The sequence below is a fragment of the Euprymna scolopes genome, chromosome 26 (assembly GCF_053919585.1).
Source record: "Euprymna scolopes isolate OS-2025 chromosome 26, ASM5391958v1, whole genome shotgun sequence".
NCBI lineage: Eukaryota > Metazoa > Mollusca > Cephalopoda > Sepiida > Sepiolidae > Euprymna > Euprymna scolopes.
In genome coordinates this window covers 58,789,450-58,806,462 of record NC_136507.1, presented here as the reverse complement: position 1 = coordinate 58,806,462, position 17,013 = coordinate 58,789,450, and the positions used below count along the sequence as shown (strand labels likewise).

Below are 17,013 nucleotides of genomic sequence, written 5' to 3'. Positions count from 1 at the left end.
AATAGTACAATTAATAAAAATAAATTTTAATAGTACAATTAATAAAAATAAATTTCAATAGTACAATTAATAACACTTAATTTCAATAGTACAATTAATCAAACTACATTTCAATAGTACAATTAATAAAAAAAATTTCAATAGTACAATAAATAAAAATAAATTTCAATAGTACAATAATTAAAAATAAATTTCAATAGTACAATTAATAAAAATACATTTCAATAGTACAAATAATAAAAATAAATTTCAATAGTACAATTAATAAACATATATTTCAATCGGGCAATTAACAAAAATGAATTTCCATACTACAATTAATAAAAATGAATATCATTAGTACAATTAATAAAAATTAATTTCAGTAGTACAATCAAAATAAATTTAATTAGTACAATCAATAAAAAAATTTCAATAGTACAATTAATAAAAATGAATATCATTAGTAACATTAATAAAAATAAATTTCAATAGTACAATCCAAACAAATTTCATTAGTACAATAAATCAAAATAAATTTCAATAGTACAATTAATAAAAATAAATTTCAACAGTACAATAAATAAAAATAATTTTCATTAGTACAATAATAAAAATAAATTAAAATAGTGCAATTAATAAAAAAATATTTCCATAGTACAATTAATAAAAATAAATTTCAATAGTACAATTAATAAAAATAAATTTCATTAGTACAATAAATAAAAATAAATATCATTAGTACAATTAATAAAAATTAATTTCAATAGTACAATTAATACAAATACGGTTCATTCGTAAAAATAATAAAAATAAATTTCAATAGTACAACAAATAAAAATAAATTTCAATAGTACAATAACTAAAAATAAATTTCAGTAGTACAATTAATAAAAATCAATTTCATTTGTACAATTAATATTAATTAATATCAATAGTACAATTAATAATAATAAATTTCAATAGTACAAAAATTAAAATAAATTTTAATACTACAATTAATATAAATTTCACTAGTACAATAAATAAAAAAAATTTCAGTAGTACAATTAATAAAAATAAATTTCAATAGTACAATAATAAAAATAAATTTTAATAGTACAATTAAAAAAAATAATTCTCAATAGTACAACAAATAAAAATAAATTTCAATAGTACAATTAATAAAAAAAAATTCAATAGTACAATTAATAAAAAAAAATTTCATTAGTACAATTAATAAAATTAAATTTCAATATAACAATTAATAATAATAAATTCCAATAGTACAATTAATAAAAATATATTTCAATAGTACAATCAATACAAATTAATTCGTATAGTACAATAAATCAAAATAAATTTCAATAGTACAATTCATAAAAATAAATTTCAATAGTACAATTAATAAAAATAAATTTCAATAGTACAATTAATAAAAATAAATTTCAATAGTACAATTAATAAAAATAAATTTCAATAGTACAGTAAATAAAAATAAATTTCAATTATACAATAAATAAAAATAAATATAATTAGTACAATTAATAAAAACTTATTTCAGTAGTACAATAATTAAAACAATAAATTTCATTCGTAAAATAAATAAAAATTATTTTCATTAGTACAATAATAAAAATAAATTTCAATAGTACAATTAATAAAAATAAATTTCATTAGTACAATAATTAAAAATTAATTTCAAAAGTACAATAATTAAAAATAAATTTCAATAGTACAATAAATCAAAATAAATTTCAATAGTACTATTAATGAAATTAATTTTAATAGTACAATTAATAAAAATATATTTCAATAGTACAATAAATAAAAATAAATTTCAATAGTACAACAAATAAAAATAAATTTCAATAGTACAATTAATAAAAATATATTTCAATAGTACAATTAATAAAAAAAACTTTCAATAGAACAATTAATAAAAATAATTTAAATAGTATAATAAATCAAAATAAATTTCATTAGTACAATTATTAAAAATAAATTTCATTAGTACAATTAATAAAAATATGTTTCAATAGTACAATTAATATACATAGCAGTAGAAAAATTTACAAAAATAAATTTCAATGGTACAATTAATAAAAATACATTTCATTAGTACAATAAATCAAAATAAATTTCAATAGTACAATTATTAAAAATATATTTCAATAGTACAATTATTAAAAATATATTTCAATAGTACAATTATTAAAAATATATTTCAATAGTACAATTAATAAAAATACATTTCATTAGTACAATAAATCAAAATAAATTTCAATAGTACTATTAATGAAATTAATTGTAATAGTACAATTAATAAAAATATATTTCAATAGTACAATAAATCCAAATATATTTCAATAGTACAACAAATAAAAATAAATTTCAATAGTACAATTAATAAAAATATATTTCAATAGAACAATTAAAAAAAAAAGGTTTAATAGTACAATAAATCAAAATAAATTTCATTAGTACAATTATTAAAAATAAATTTCAATAGTACAATTAATAAAAATATATTTCAATAGTACAATTAATAAAAATATATTTCAATAGTACAACAAATAAAAATAAATTTCATTAGTACAATTATTAAAAATTAATTTTAATAGTACAATTAATAAAAATATATTTCAATAGTACAATTAATAAAAATAAATTTCAATAGTACAATTAATAAAAATACATTTCAATGGTACAATTAATAAAAATATAATTCAATAGTACAATTATTAAAAATATATTTCATTAGTACAATTAATAAAAATAAATTTCAATGGTACAATTAATAAAAATACATTTCATTAGTACAACAAATCAAAATAAATTTCAATAGTACTATTAATGAAATTTATTTTAATAGTACAATTAATAAAAATATATTTCAATAGTACAATAAATAAAAATATATTTAAATAGTACAACAAATAAAAATACATTTCAATAGTACAATTAATAAAAATATATTTCAATAGTACAATTAATAAAAAATGTTTTAATAGTACAATATATCAAAATAAATTTCAATAGTACAATAAATCAAAATAAATTTCATTAGTACAATTAATAAAAATAAATTTCAATTGTACAATTAATAAAAATAAATTACAATAGTACAATTAATCAAAACAAATTTAAATTGTACAATTAATCAAACTAAATTTCAATAGTACAATTAATAAAAAAAATTTCAATAGTACAATAAATAAAAATAAATTTCAATAGTACAATAATTAAAAATTAATTTCAATAGTACAATTAATAAAAATAAATTTCAATAGTAAAAATAATAAAAATACATTTCAATAGAACAATTAATAAACATATATTTCAATCGTGCAATTAACTAAAATGAATTTCCATACTACAATAATAAAAAAATAAATATCATTAGTACAATTAATAAAATTAATTTCAGTAGTACAATCAAAATCAATTTTATTAGTACAATAAATAAAAAAAATTTCAATAGTACAAATAATAAAAATGAATATCATTAGTACAATTAACAAAACTAAATTTCAATAGTACAATCAAAATTAATTTTATTAGTACAATAAATCAAAATAAATTTCAAAAGTACAATTAATAAAAATACATTTCAATAGTACAATTAATAAAAATAAATTTCAATAGTACAATTAATAAACATAAATTTCATTAGAACAATAAATAAAAATACATATCATTAGTACAATTTATAAAAATTAATTTCAATAGTACAATTAATACAAATACGGTTCATTCGTACAAATAATAAAAATAAATTTTTATAGTACAATAACTAAAAATTAATCTCATTAGTACAATTTATAAAAATATATTTCAATAGTACAATTAATAAACATTTTATTCGTACAAATAATAATAAAAAATTTCATTCGTACAAATAATAAAAAAAATTTCATTAGTACAATAAATAAAAATATATTTCAATAGTATAATCAAAATAAACTTCAATAGTACAATTAATAAAAATATATTTCAATAGTACAATCATTAAAAATAAATTTCAATAGTACAATTAATAAAAATAAATTTCAATAGTACAATAAATAAAAATCAATTTCAATAGTACAATTAATAAAAATAAATTTCAATAGTACAATTAATATTAATTAATTTCAATAGTACAATTAATAAAAAAAATTCAATAGTACAATAAATAAAAATAAATTTTAATACTACAATTAATATAAATTTCAATAGTACAATTAATAATAATATATTACAATAGTACAATTAATAAAAATAAATTCGAATAGTACAATAAATAAAAATAAATTGTAATAGTAACATTAATAAAAATAAATTTCAATAGCAAAATTAATAAAAAGCATTCCAATAGTACAATCATAAAAAAAATTTCAATAGTACAGTTAATAAAAATAAATTTCAATTATACAATAAATAAACATAAATATAATAAGTACAATTAATAAAAATTAATTTCAGTAGTACAATAATTAAAACAATAAATTTCATTCGTACAATAAACAAAAATTATTATCATTAGTACAATAAAAAAATACATTTCAATAGTACAATTAATAAAAATAAATTTCAATAGTACAATTAATAAAAATAAATTTCAATAGTACAATAAATAAAAATAAATTTCAATAGTACAATTAATAAAAATAAATTTCATTAGTACAATTAATAAAAATTAATTTCAATAGTACAATTAATAAAAATAAATTTCAATAGTACAATTAATATACATCATTTCAATAGTACAATTAAAAAAATAAATTTCATTAGTAAAAATAATAAAAATAAATTTTAATAGTACAATAAAAAAATCAATATTATTTGTATAATTAATAAAAATAAATTTAATTCGTAAAAATAATAAAAATAAATTTCAATCGCCCAAATAATAAACATCAATTTCAATAGAACAATTAATTAAACTAAATTTCAATAGTACAATAAATAAAAATATATTTAAATAGTACAATTAATAAAAATTAATTTCAATAGTACAATTAATTAAAATAAATTTCAAAAGTACAATTAATAAAAATAAATTTCAATAGTACAATAAATAAAAACAGGCATTAGTACAATTAACAAAATTTTTTATAGTACAATAAATAAAAATAAATTTTGATAGTACAATTATTAAAAATAAATTTCAATAGTACAATTAATAAAAATAATTCTCAATAGTACACTTAATAAAAAATTCTCAATAGTACAATAAATAAAAATAAATTTAAATAGTACAATTAATAAAAATATATTTCAATAGTACAATTAATAAAAATTAATTTCAATAGTACCATTAATATAAATATATTTCAATAGTACAATTATTAAACATTAATTTCATTAGTACAATTAATAAAAATTAATTTTAATAGTACAATTAATAAAAATAAATTTCAATAGACAATTAATAAAAATAAATTTCAATAGTACAATTAATAAAAATAAATTTCAATAGTACAATTAATAAACATTAATTTCATTAGTACAATTATAAAAATTAATTTAAATAGTACAATTAATAAAAATAAATTTCAATAGACAATTAATAAAAATAAATTTCAATAGTACAATTAATAAAAATAAATTTCAATAGTACAATTAATAAAAATTAATTTCATTAGTACAATAAAGAAAAATTAATTTCAATAGTATAATTAATAAAAATAAATTTCATTAGTACAATTAATATACAGTAATGTCAATAGTACAATTTAAAAAAATAATTTCATTAGTACAAATAATAAAAATTAATTTCAATAGTACAATTAATTAAAAATAAATTTCATTAGTACAATTAATAAAAATTAATTTCAATAGTAAAATTAATACAAATCCATTTCAATCGAACAATTAATAATAAAAAATTCTAATAGTACAATTAATAAAAATAAATTTCAATAGTACAATTAATAAAAATAAATTCCAATAGTACAATAAAAAAAAATTTCAATAGTACAATTAATAAAAATAAATTTTAATGGTACAATTAATAAAAATCAATTTCAATAGTAAAATAAATAAAAACCATTCCAATAGTACAATAATAAAAATAAATTTCAATAGTACAGTTAATAAAAGTAAATTTCAATAGTACAATAAATAAAAATAAATATCATTAATACAAATAATAAAAATTAATTTCAGTAGTACAATTAAAAAATACATTTTTATAGTACAATTAAAACACAAAATTAAATAGAAAAATTACTAAAATAAATTTCAATAGTACATTTAATAAAACAATTATAATTAGTACAATTAATAAAAATAAATTTCAATAGTACAATTAATAAAAATATATTTCCATAGTACAATTAATAAAAATAAATTTCAATAGTACAATTGATAAAAATAAATTTCAATAGTACAATAAATTAAAATAAATTTCAATAGTACAATTAAAAAAAATAAATTTCAATAGTACAATTAATTAAAATTAATTTCAATAGTACAATAAATAAAAATAAATATCACTAATACAATTAATAAATATTAATTTCAGTAGTACAATTAAAAAATACATTTTTATAGTACAATTAAAACACAAAATTCAATAGAAAAATTACTAAAATAAATTTCAATAGTACATTTAATAAAACAATTATAATTAGTACAATTAATAAAAATAAATTTCAATAGTACAATTAATAAAAATATATTTCCATAGTACAATTAATAAAAATAAATTTCAATAGTACAATTGATAAAAATAAATTTCAATAGTACAATAAATTAAAATAAATTTCAATAGTACAATTAAAAAAAAAAATTTAAATAGTACAATTAATTAAAATTAATTTCAATAGGACAATAACAAAAATAAATTTCAATACTACTATTAATAAAAATAATTCTCAATAGTACCATAAATAAAAATAAATTTCAAAAGATCAATTACTAAAAATAAATTTTAATAGTACAATTAACAAAAATAAATTTCAATAGTACAATAAGTAAAAATAAATTTCAATAGTACAATAATAATAATAAACTTCAATATTACAATAATTATAAATTAATTTCAATAGTACAATTAGTAGAAATTAATTTCAATAGTAAAATAAATACAAAAAATTTCAATAGTACAATAATAAAAATAAATTTCAATAGTACAATTAATAAAAATAAATACTATTAGTACAATTAATAAAAATTAATTTCAGTAGTATAATTAATAAAAATAAATTTCATTCCGTACGATAAATAAAAATTAATATCATTTGTACAATTAATAAAATTACATTTGAATAGTACAATTAATAAAATTAAATTTCAATAGTACAATAAATAAAAATTTATATCATTAGTATAATTAATAAAAATTAATTTCAATAGTACAATTAATAAAAATACATTTTATTAGTACAATTAATATAAATTAATTTAAATAGTACAATTAAAAAATAAATTTCATTAGTACAAATAATAAAAATAAATTTCAATAGTACAATTTATTAAAAATAAATTTTAATAGTAAAATTAATAAAAATAAATTTCAATAGTAAAATTAATACAAATAGATTTCAATCGAACAATTAATAATAATAAATTCTAATAGTACAATTAATAAAACTATATTAAAATAGTACAATAAATAAAGATAAATTCCAATAGTACAATAAATAAAAATAAATTTCAATAGTACAATTAATAAAAATACATTTCAATAGTACAATTCATAAAAAAAATTTCAATAGTACAATTAATAAAAATACATTTCAATAGTGCAATTCATAAAAAAAATATCATTAGTACAATTAATAAAAATCAATTTCAATAGTAAAATTAATAAAAAAAATTCCAATAGCACAATAATAATATAAATTTCAATAGTACAGTTAATAAAAATAAATTTCTATGGTACAATAAATAAAAATAAGTATCATTAGTACAATTAATAAAAATTTATTTCAATAGTACAATTAATAAAAATCAATTTTAATAGTACAATTTATAAAAATATATTTCAATAGTATAATAAATAAAAAATGTCATTAGTAAAAATTAAAAAATAAATTTTAATAGTACAATAAAGAAAAATGTATTTTGATAATACAATTAATAAAAATAAATTTGAATAGTATAGTTAATAAAAAAAATTTCAATACTACAATTACACAAATAAATTTTTATAGCACAATTAATAAAAATAAATTTCAATAGCACAATTAATAAAAAAGTTTTAATCGTACAATAAATAAAATCAATGTAATTAGTACAATTACAAAAAAATTTAAATAGTACAATAAAAAAAAGTAAATTTAAATAGTACAATGAAAATAAATAAATTTCAATGGTACAATTTAAAACAGAAATTTCAATAGTACAATTAAAAAATAAATTTTTATAGTACAATTAAAAACAAAATTCAATAGTAAAATTACTAACATAAATTTCAATAATACATTTAATAAAATAAATATAATTAGTACAATTATTAAAATATATTTCAATAGTACAATTAATACATATATATATCCATAGTACAATTAATAAAAAAAATTTCAATAGTACACTCAATAAAAATAAATTTCAACAGTACAATCAATAAAAATAAATTTCAATAGTACAATTAATAAAAATTTCAATAGTATAATTAATATAAATTTCAATAGTATAATAAATGAAAATAAATTTCAATAGTACAACAAATAAAAATAAATTCCAATAGTACAATCAATAAAAACAAATTTCAATAGTACAATTAATAAAAATAAATTTCAATAGTACAATTAATAAAAATAAATTTCAATAGTACAATTAATAAAAATAAATTTCAATAGCACAATAAATAAATAAAAATTTCAATAGTACAATTAATAAAAATAAATTTCAATAGTACAATAAATAAAAATAAATTTCAATAGTACAATTAATAAAAAAAAAATTCAATAGTACAATTAATAAAAATAAATTTCAATAGTACAATAAATAAAAATAAATTTCAATAGTACAATAAATAAAAACAAATTTCAATAGTACAATCAATAAAAATAAATTTCAATAGTACAATAAATAAAAATAAATTTCAATAGTACAATAAATAAAACTAAATTTCAATAGTACAATAAATAAAACTAAATTTCAATAGTACAATAAATAAAACTAAATTTCAATAGTACAATAAATAAAACTAAATTTCAATAGTACAATAAATAAAAATAAATTTCAATAGTACAATAAATAAAAATAAATTTCAACAGTAAATAAATAAAAATAAATTTCAATAGTACAATAAATAAAAATTAATTTCAATAGTACAATAAATAAAACTAAATTTCAATAGTACAATAAATAAAAATAAATTTCAACAGTACAATAAATAAAAATAAATTTCAATAGTACAATTAATAAAAATAAATTTCAATAGTACAATCAATAAAAATAAATTTCAATAGTACAATAAATAAAAATAAATTTCAACAGTACAATCAATAAAAATAAATTTCAATAGTACAATAAATAAAAATAAATTTCAATAGTACAATCAATAAAAATAAATTTCAATAGTACAATAAATAAAAACTCATTTCAATAGTACAATAAATAAAAATAAATTTCAATAGTACAATAAATAAAAATAAATTTCAATAGTACAATTAATAAAAACAAATTGCAATAGTACAATAAATAAAAATAAATTTCAATAGTACAATAAATAAAAATAAATTTCAATAGTACAATAAATAAAAATAAATTTCAATAGTACAATTAATAAAAATAAATTTCAATAGTACAATAAATAAAAATAAATTTCAATAGTACAATAAATAAAAATAAATTTCAATAGTACAATAAATAAAAATAAATTTCAATAGTACAATAAATAAAAACAAATTTCAATAGTACAATAAAGAAAAATAAATTTCAATAGTACAATAAATAAAAATAAATTTCAATAGTACAATAAATAAAAATAAATTTCAATAGTACAATAAATAAAAATAAATTTCAATAGTACAATCAATAAAAATAAATTTCAATAGTACAATAAATAAAAACAAATTTCAATAGTACAATAAATAAAAATAAATTTCAATAGTACAATAAATAAAAATAAATTTCAATAGTACAATAAATACATATAAATTTCAATAGTACAATAAATAAAAATAAATTTCAATAGTACAATAAATAAAAATAAATTTCAATAGTACAATTAATAAAAATAAATTTCAATAGTACAATAAATAAAAATAAATTTCAATAGTACAATTAATAAAAATAAATTTCAATAGTACAATAAATAAAAATAAATTTCAATAGTACAATCAATAAAAATAAATTTCAACAGTACAATAAATAAAAATAAATTTCAATAGTACAATTAATAAAAATAAATTTCAATAGTACAATCAATAAAAATAAATTTCAATAGTACATTAAATAAAAATAAATTTCAACAGTACAATCAATAAAAATAAATTTCAATAGTACAATAAATAAAAATAAATTTCAATAGTACAATCAATAAAAATAAATTTCAATAGTACAATAAATAAAAACTCATTTCAATAGTACAATAAATAAAAATAAATTTCAATAGTACAATAAATAAAAATAAATTTCAATAGTACAATTAATAAAAATAAATTTCAATAGTACAATTAATAAAAATAAATTTCAATAGTACAATAAATAAAAATAAATTTCAATAGTACAATAAATAAAAATAAATTTCAATAGTACAATAAATAAAAATAAATTTCAATAGTACAATTAATAAAAATAAATTTCAATAGTACAATAAATAAAAATAAATTTCAATAGTACAATTAATAAAAATAAATTTCAATAGTACAATTAATAAAAACAAATTGCAATAGTACAATAAATAAAAATAAATTTCAATAGTACAATAAATAAAAATAAATTTCAATAGTACAATAAATAAAAATAAATTTCAATAGTACAATAAATAAAAATAAATTTCAATAGTACAATAAATAAAAGTAAATTTCAATAGTACAATTAATAAAAACAAATTGCAATAGTACAATAAATAAAAATAAATTTCAATAGTACAATAAATAAAAATAAATTTCAATAGTACAATAAATTAAAATAAATTTCAATAGTACAATTAATAAAAATAAATTTCAATAGTACAATAAATAAAAATAAATTTCAATAGTACAATAAATAAAAATAAATTTCAATAGTACAATAAATAAAAATAAATTTCAATAGTACAATAAATAAAAACAAATTTCAATAGTACAATAAATAAAAATAAATTTCAATAGTACAATAAATAAAAATAAATTTCAATAGTACAATAAATAAAAATAAATTTCAATAGTACAATAAATAAAAATAAATTTCAATTGTACAATAAATAAAAACAAATTTCAATAGTACAATAAATAAAAATAAATTTCAATAGTACAATAAATAAAAATAAATTACAAAAGTGCAATAAATAAAAACAAATTTCAATAGTACAATAAATAAAAATAAATTTCAATAGTACAATAAATTAAAATAAATTTCAATAGTGCAATTAACAAAAATAAATTTCAATAGTACAATAAATAAAAATAAATTTCAATAGTACAATAAATAAAAATAAATTTCAATAGTACAATCAATAAAAATAAATTTCAATAGTACAATAAATAAAAACAAATTTCAATAGTACAATAAATAAAAATAAATTTCAATAGTACAATAAATAAAAATAAATTTCAATAGTACAATAAATACATATAAATTTCAATAGTACAATAAATAAAAATAAATTTCAATAGTACAATAAATAAAAATAAATTTCAATAGTACAATTAATAAAAATAAATTTCAATAGTACAATAAATAAAAATAAATTTCAATAGTACAATTAATAAAAATAAATTTCAATAGTACAATAAATAAAAATAAATTTCAATAGTACAATCAATAAAAATAAATTTCAACAGTACAATAAATAAAAATAAATTTCAATAGTACAATCAATAAAAATAAATTTCAATAGTACAATAAATAAAAATAAATTTCAATAGTACAATAAATAAAAATAGATTTCAACAGTACAATAAATAAAAATAAATTTAAACAGTACAATAAATAAAAATAAATTTCAATAGTACAATTAATAAAAATAAATTCCAATAGTACAATCAATAAAAAAAAATTTCAATAGTACAATTAATAAAACTAAATTTCAATAGTACAATAAATAAAAATAAATTTCAATAGTACAATAAATAAAAATAAATTTCAATAGTACAATCAATAAAAATAAATTTCAATAGTACAATAAATAAAAATAAATTTCAATAGTACAATTAATAAAAATAAATTTCAATAGTACAATAAATAAATAAATTTCAATAGTACAATTAATAAAAATAAATTTCAATAGTACAATTAATAAAAATTTCAATAGTACAATTAATATAAATTTCAATAGTACCATAAATAAAAATAAATTTCAATAGTACAGCAAATAAAAATAAATTCCAATAGTACATTTAATAAAAATAAATTTCAATAGTACAATTAATAAAAATAAATTTCAATAGTACAATTAATAAAAATAAATTTCAATAGTACTATTACTTAAAATAAATTTCAATAGTATAATTAATAAAAATAAATTTCAATAGTACAATTAATAAACATATATTTCAATAGTAGAATTAATAAAAATAAATTTTAATAGTACAATTAATAAAAATATATGTCTATAGTACAATTAATAAGAAATATAATTTGTACTATTAAAATAAAAATTTTACTCGTACAATAAATAAAAATACATTTTTATAGTACAATTAATAAAAATAAATATCAATAGTAGAATTAATAAAAATAAATTTCAATAGTACAATTAAAAAAATAAATGTTATAGTACAATTCATAAAAATAAATTTCAATAGCACAATTAATAAAAATAAGTTTTAATAGTACAATTAATAAAAGTAAATTTCAATAGTACAGTTACAAATAAACTTCAATAGTACAATTAATAAAAATAAATTTCAATAGTACAATTAACAAAAATAAATTTCAATAGTACAATTAATAAAAATAAATTTCAATAGTACAATAAATAAAAATAAATTTCAATAGTACAATTAATAAAACTAACTTTCAATAGTACAATTACTTAAAATAAATTTCAATAGTACAATTAATAAACATATATTTCAATAGTAGAATTAATAAAAATTAATTTCATTAGTACAATTTATATAAATTAATGTCAAGAGTACACTTAATAAAAATAAATATCATTAGTACAATGTATAAAAATAAATTTCAATAGTACAAATAATAAAAATAAATTTCAATCGTGCAAAAAATAAAAATAATGTCCATTAGTACAATAAATAAAAATAAATTGCAATAGTACTATTACTTAAAATAAATTTCAATAGTACAATTAATAAAAATAAATTTCAATAGTACAATTAATAAACATATATTTCAATAGTAGAATTATTAAAATTAATACAAAATATTATTTGTACAATTAAAACAAAAATCTTAATCGTACAATAAATAAAAATAAATTTCAATAGTACAATTAACAAAAATAAATTTCAATAGGACAATTTAAAAAATAAATTTCAATAGTACAATTAAAAAATACATTTTTATAGTACAATTATAAAACAAATTTCAATAGTGCAATTACTAAAATAAATTTCAATAGTACATTTGATTAAAATAAATATCAATAGTACATTTAATAAAATAAATATCATTAGTACAATCAATAAAAATAAATTTCAATAGTACAATATAATATAAATTTCGATACTACAATAAAAATATAAATTTTAATAGTACAATTAATAAAAATTAGTTTCAATATTACAATTAAAAATAAATTTTAATAGTACAATTAATAAACATATATTTCAATAGTAGAATTAATAAAAATAAATTTTAATAGTACAATTAATAAAAATATATGTCTATAGTACAATTAATACAAAATATTATTTGTACAATTAAAACAAAAATTTTAATCGTACAATAAATAAAAATAAATTTTTATAGTACAATTAATAAAAATTAATATCAATAGTACAATTAATAAAAATAAATATCAATAGTAGAATTAATAAAAATAAATTTCAATAGTACAATTAAAAAAATAAATGTTATAGTACAATTAATAAAAATAAATTTCAATAGCACAATTAATAAAAATAAGTTTTAATAGTACAATTAATAAAAGTAAATTTCAATAGTACAATTACAAATAAATTTCAATAGTACAATTAACAAAAATAAATTTCAATAGGACAATTTAAAAAATAAATTTCAATAGGACAATTTAAAAAATAAATTTCAATAGTACAATTAAAAAATACATTTTTATAGTACAATTATAAAACAAATTTCAATAGTGCAATTACTAAAATAAATTTCAATAGTACATTTGATTAAAATAAATATCAATAGTACAATTAATAAAATAAATATCATTAGTACAATCAATAAAAATAAATTTCAATAGTACAATATAAAATAAATTTCAATACTACAATAAAAATATAAATTTTAATAGTACAATTAATAAAAATTAGTTTCAATATTACAATTAAAAATAAATTTTAATAGTACAATAAATAAAAAATAAATTTCAATAGTACAATATAAAATTAATTTCAATACTACAATGAAAATATAAATTTTAATAGTACAATAAATAAAAATAAATTTCAATAGTACAATTAATAAAAATAAATTTCAATAGTACAATTAAATAATGAGGTTTCATAGTATAATTAAAAAATAAATTTAATAGTACAATTACTAAAATAAATTTCAATAGTACAATTAAAACAATGAATTTTAATAGTAAAATTAAAAAATAAATTTCAATAGTACAATTAAAACAATGAATTTTAATAGTAAAATTAAAAAATAAATTTCAATAGTACAATTAAAACAATGAATTTTAATAGTAAAATTAAAAAATAAATTTCAATAGTACAATTAAAACAATGAATTTTAATAGTAAAATTAAAAAATAAATTTCAATAGTACAATTAAAACAATGAATTTTAATAGTAAAATTAAAAAATAAATTTCAATGGTACAATAAAAAATAAATGTAAATAGTACAACTAATAAGAAATAAATTTCAATATTATTAATGCTGTTTGTTGTGGGAAAAACCTGTAAGAGGTTTGGATATGTTTCTCGCTTACGAGACCTCAAGCAAGATAAAGAAAGATATTTAGAAGATTTCATCCAAGAAAATGAAAAGGACAATTTCAAATTGGCCGAACCGATAAGAGACTAAACGCAGAAGGTGTTGCAGCAGAAACAAAAATGGATTTGTAGATATCTTCTAATATTGCAGTATAATATCGGCATTCGTTGTTTTATATGCAGACAACTCTCCAACTATTCTTGGAGAGAGCAAAAGTTCGGAAGACTGCTCACTTTGACTGTCAATTTTGCCCTTATATTTTTCAGCGTAGTCGTTACATGTCAACCCTCGGGACCCACACGTTGTATGCAAACAGTCGCAAGGAGACAAAGACAAGGAAAGAATTCGACTCATTCTTTTTTTAGTGAAACAACAGCCATTTATTTGCAGGTACTTTCCAGACTAATGCCTTGTCTCTTGTTCAAGAGTCATCTCACACTCCAATGTGCTTAACACGTGTTATTCTGTTCCTGTTCGGGCATGTTTAGCACACGTTTTCTCCTATAACCCTTGGGACACCTATGTAACACGTCTACTTCTGTCAGTCTCTAACATCAATGGTCCAGGTTTATTTAAAAAAATATTTGTCATTTCTCCTTCGCTGTGACGTCACCTCACACACGGCTCGGTATTTGCATGCGTTGGCTGTTGTAGCTGCTGCTATAAGCGCGTCCGCGCTCTGTTACAGTTTTTCCTGATATTCTTTCGATCAGTAACGTAATTCTGTAATTGCTTTTATTATATTTAATCAGCATGCTTCAAAAAATAATTAAAAAAAAACAAAAAAAAAAAACGCTAAAATGTTTACAGTTTTAATGTCAAAACTTCAAAAGGCAAAAGCATAGATTGAAGCTTAGATATTTTAACCTCCAAACTTTTTATTTTTACCCTGAGTTTTAATTAAATTCATCTAAGCAAAAGACACATACAGATGTTAAAACATACCAAATTTCGAACTAATTGGAGCATAACTCCATAAAGTTAATACATTTTCCCGATAACTTTAGGTGTTGAATTTCTATTTCCATGCACTTTTCACAATAGTATCGAATTTTAGATTTCTTTGAATGACTAAGTGTTTCAAGTAATATTCAGATAATAACTTTAACGATAGAAAAAAAAATACAATTCTACCTCCGACGGGACTCGAACCCACAATCCCCGGCTTAGGAGGCCGGTGCCTTATCCATTGGGCCACGGAGGCAACAAATGCTAAATATAAATATTTATGATCTGTCACTAAAGTACTGAACGCTTGTTTGAAAAGATTAAGAAAAAACAAGACTAAGCTTGTTTCCTTCAATAACTACAAGAAACTTTCTCTACCACCAATAGCAATGGCCAAGAACACATTGCCTGAAAGTACTTCTTTTAAACTCCTCGGCCTAACGTTTACAGGGAATATGAACTGGAATAGATACATTGAGAGCATTGCCAAGGCTGCTGCAAGGAAGGTTGGCTCCCTCTACCGTACTAGAAAACTACTTACGCCTGACAGTATCCTATACCTCTATAAGGCAACCATTCGCCCATGTATGGAGTACTGTTGTCACATCTGGGCTGGTGCATCTGCTGCTTGTCTCTCGCTCCTGGACAGGGTTCAAAAGAGTCGCCAATCTGATAGGTCCTGAACTGTCATCTAGGCTTCAACCTCTGTCCCATCGACAAGATGTTGCATCCCTCTGCCTGTTCTACAAATATCTTAATGGTGAATGCTCTGACGAACTGCAAACACTTGTACCTCCCCGACGTAACTACCCCCGACAAACCCGACAAGCTACTAAGTTTCATCCCTTTACAGTAGAGATCCCTAGGTGCAAGAAAGCCTTTTACTCCAATAGTTTCTTCCCCAGAACTGCGGGTCTTTGGAA

The 17,013-nt window shown here is 15.7% G+C and overlaps 1 non-coding gene across 1 annotated transcript; it reads right to left on the bottom strand.

Annotated features, from left to right (window-relative positions):
• Nucleotides 1–16,273: 16,273 nt before the first annotated feature.
• Trnar-ccu (transfer RNA arginine (anticodon CCU)) lies at nt 16,274–16,346 on the bottom strand. Its single transcript has one exon. It is a non-coding gene; the product is annotated as a tRNA-Arg (tRNA).
• Between the last annotated feature and the right edge of the window lie 667 nt (nt 16,347–17,013).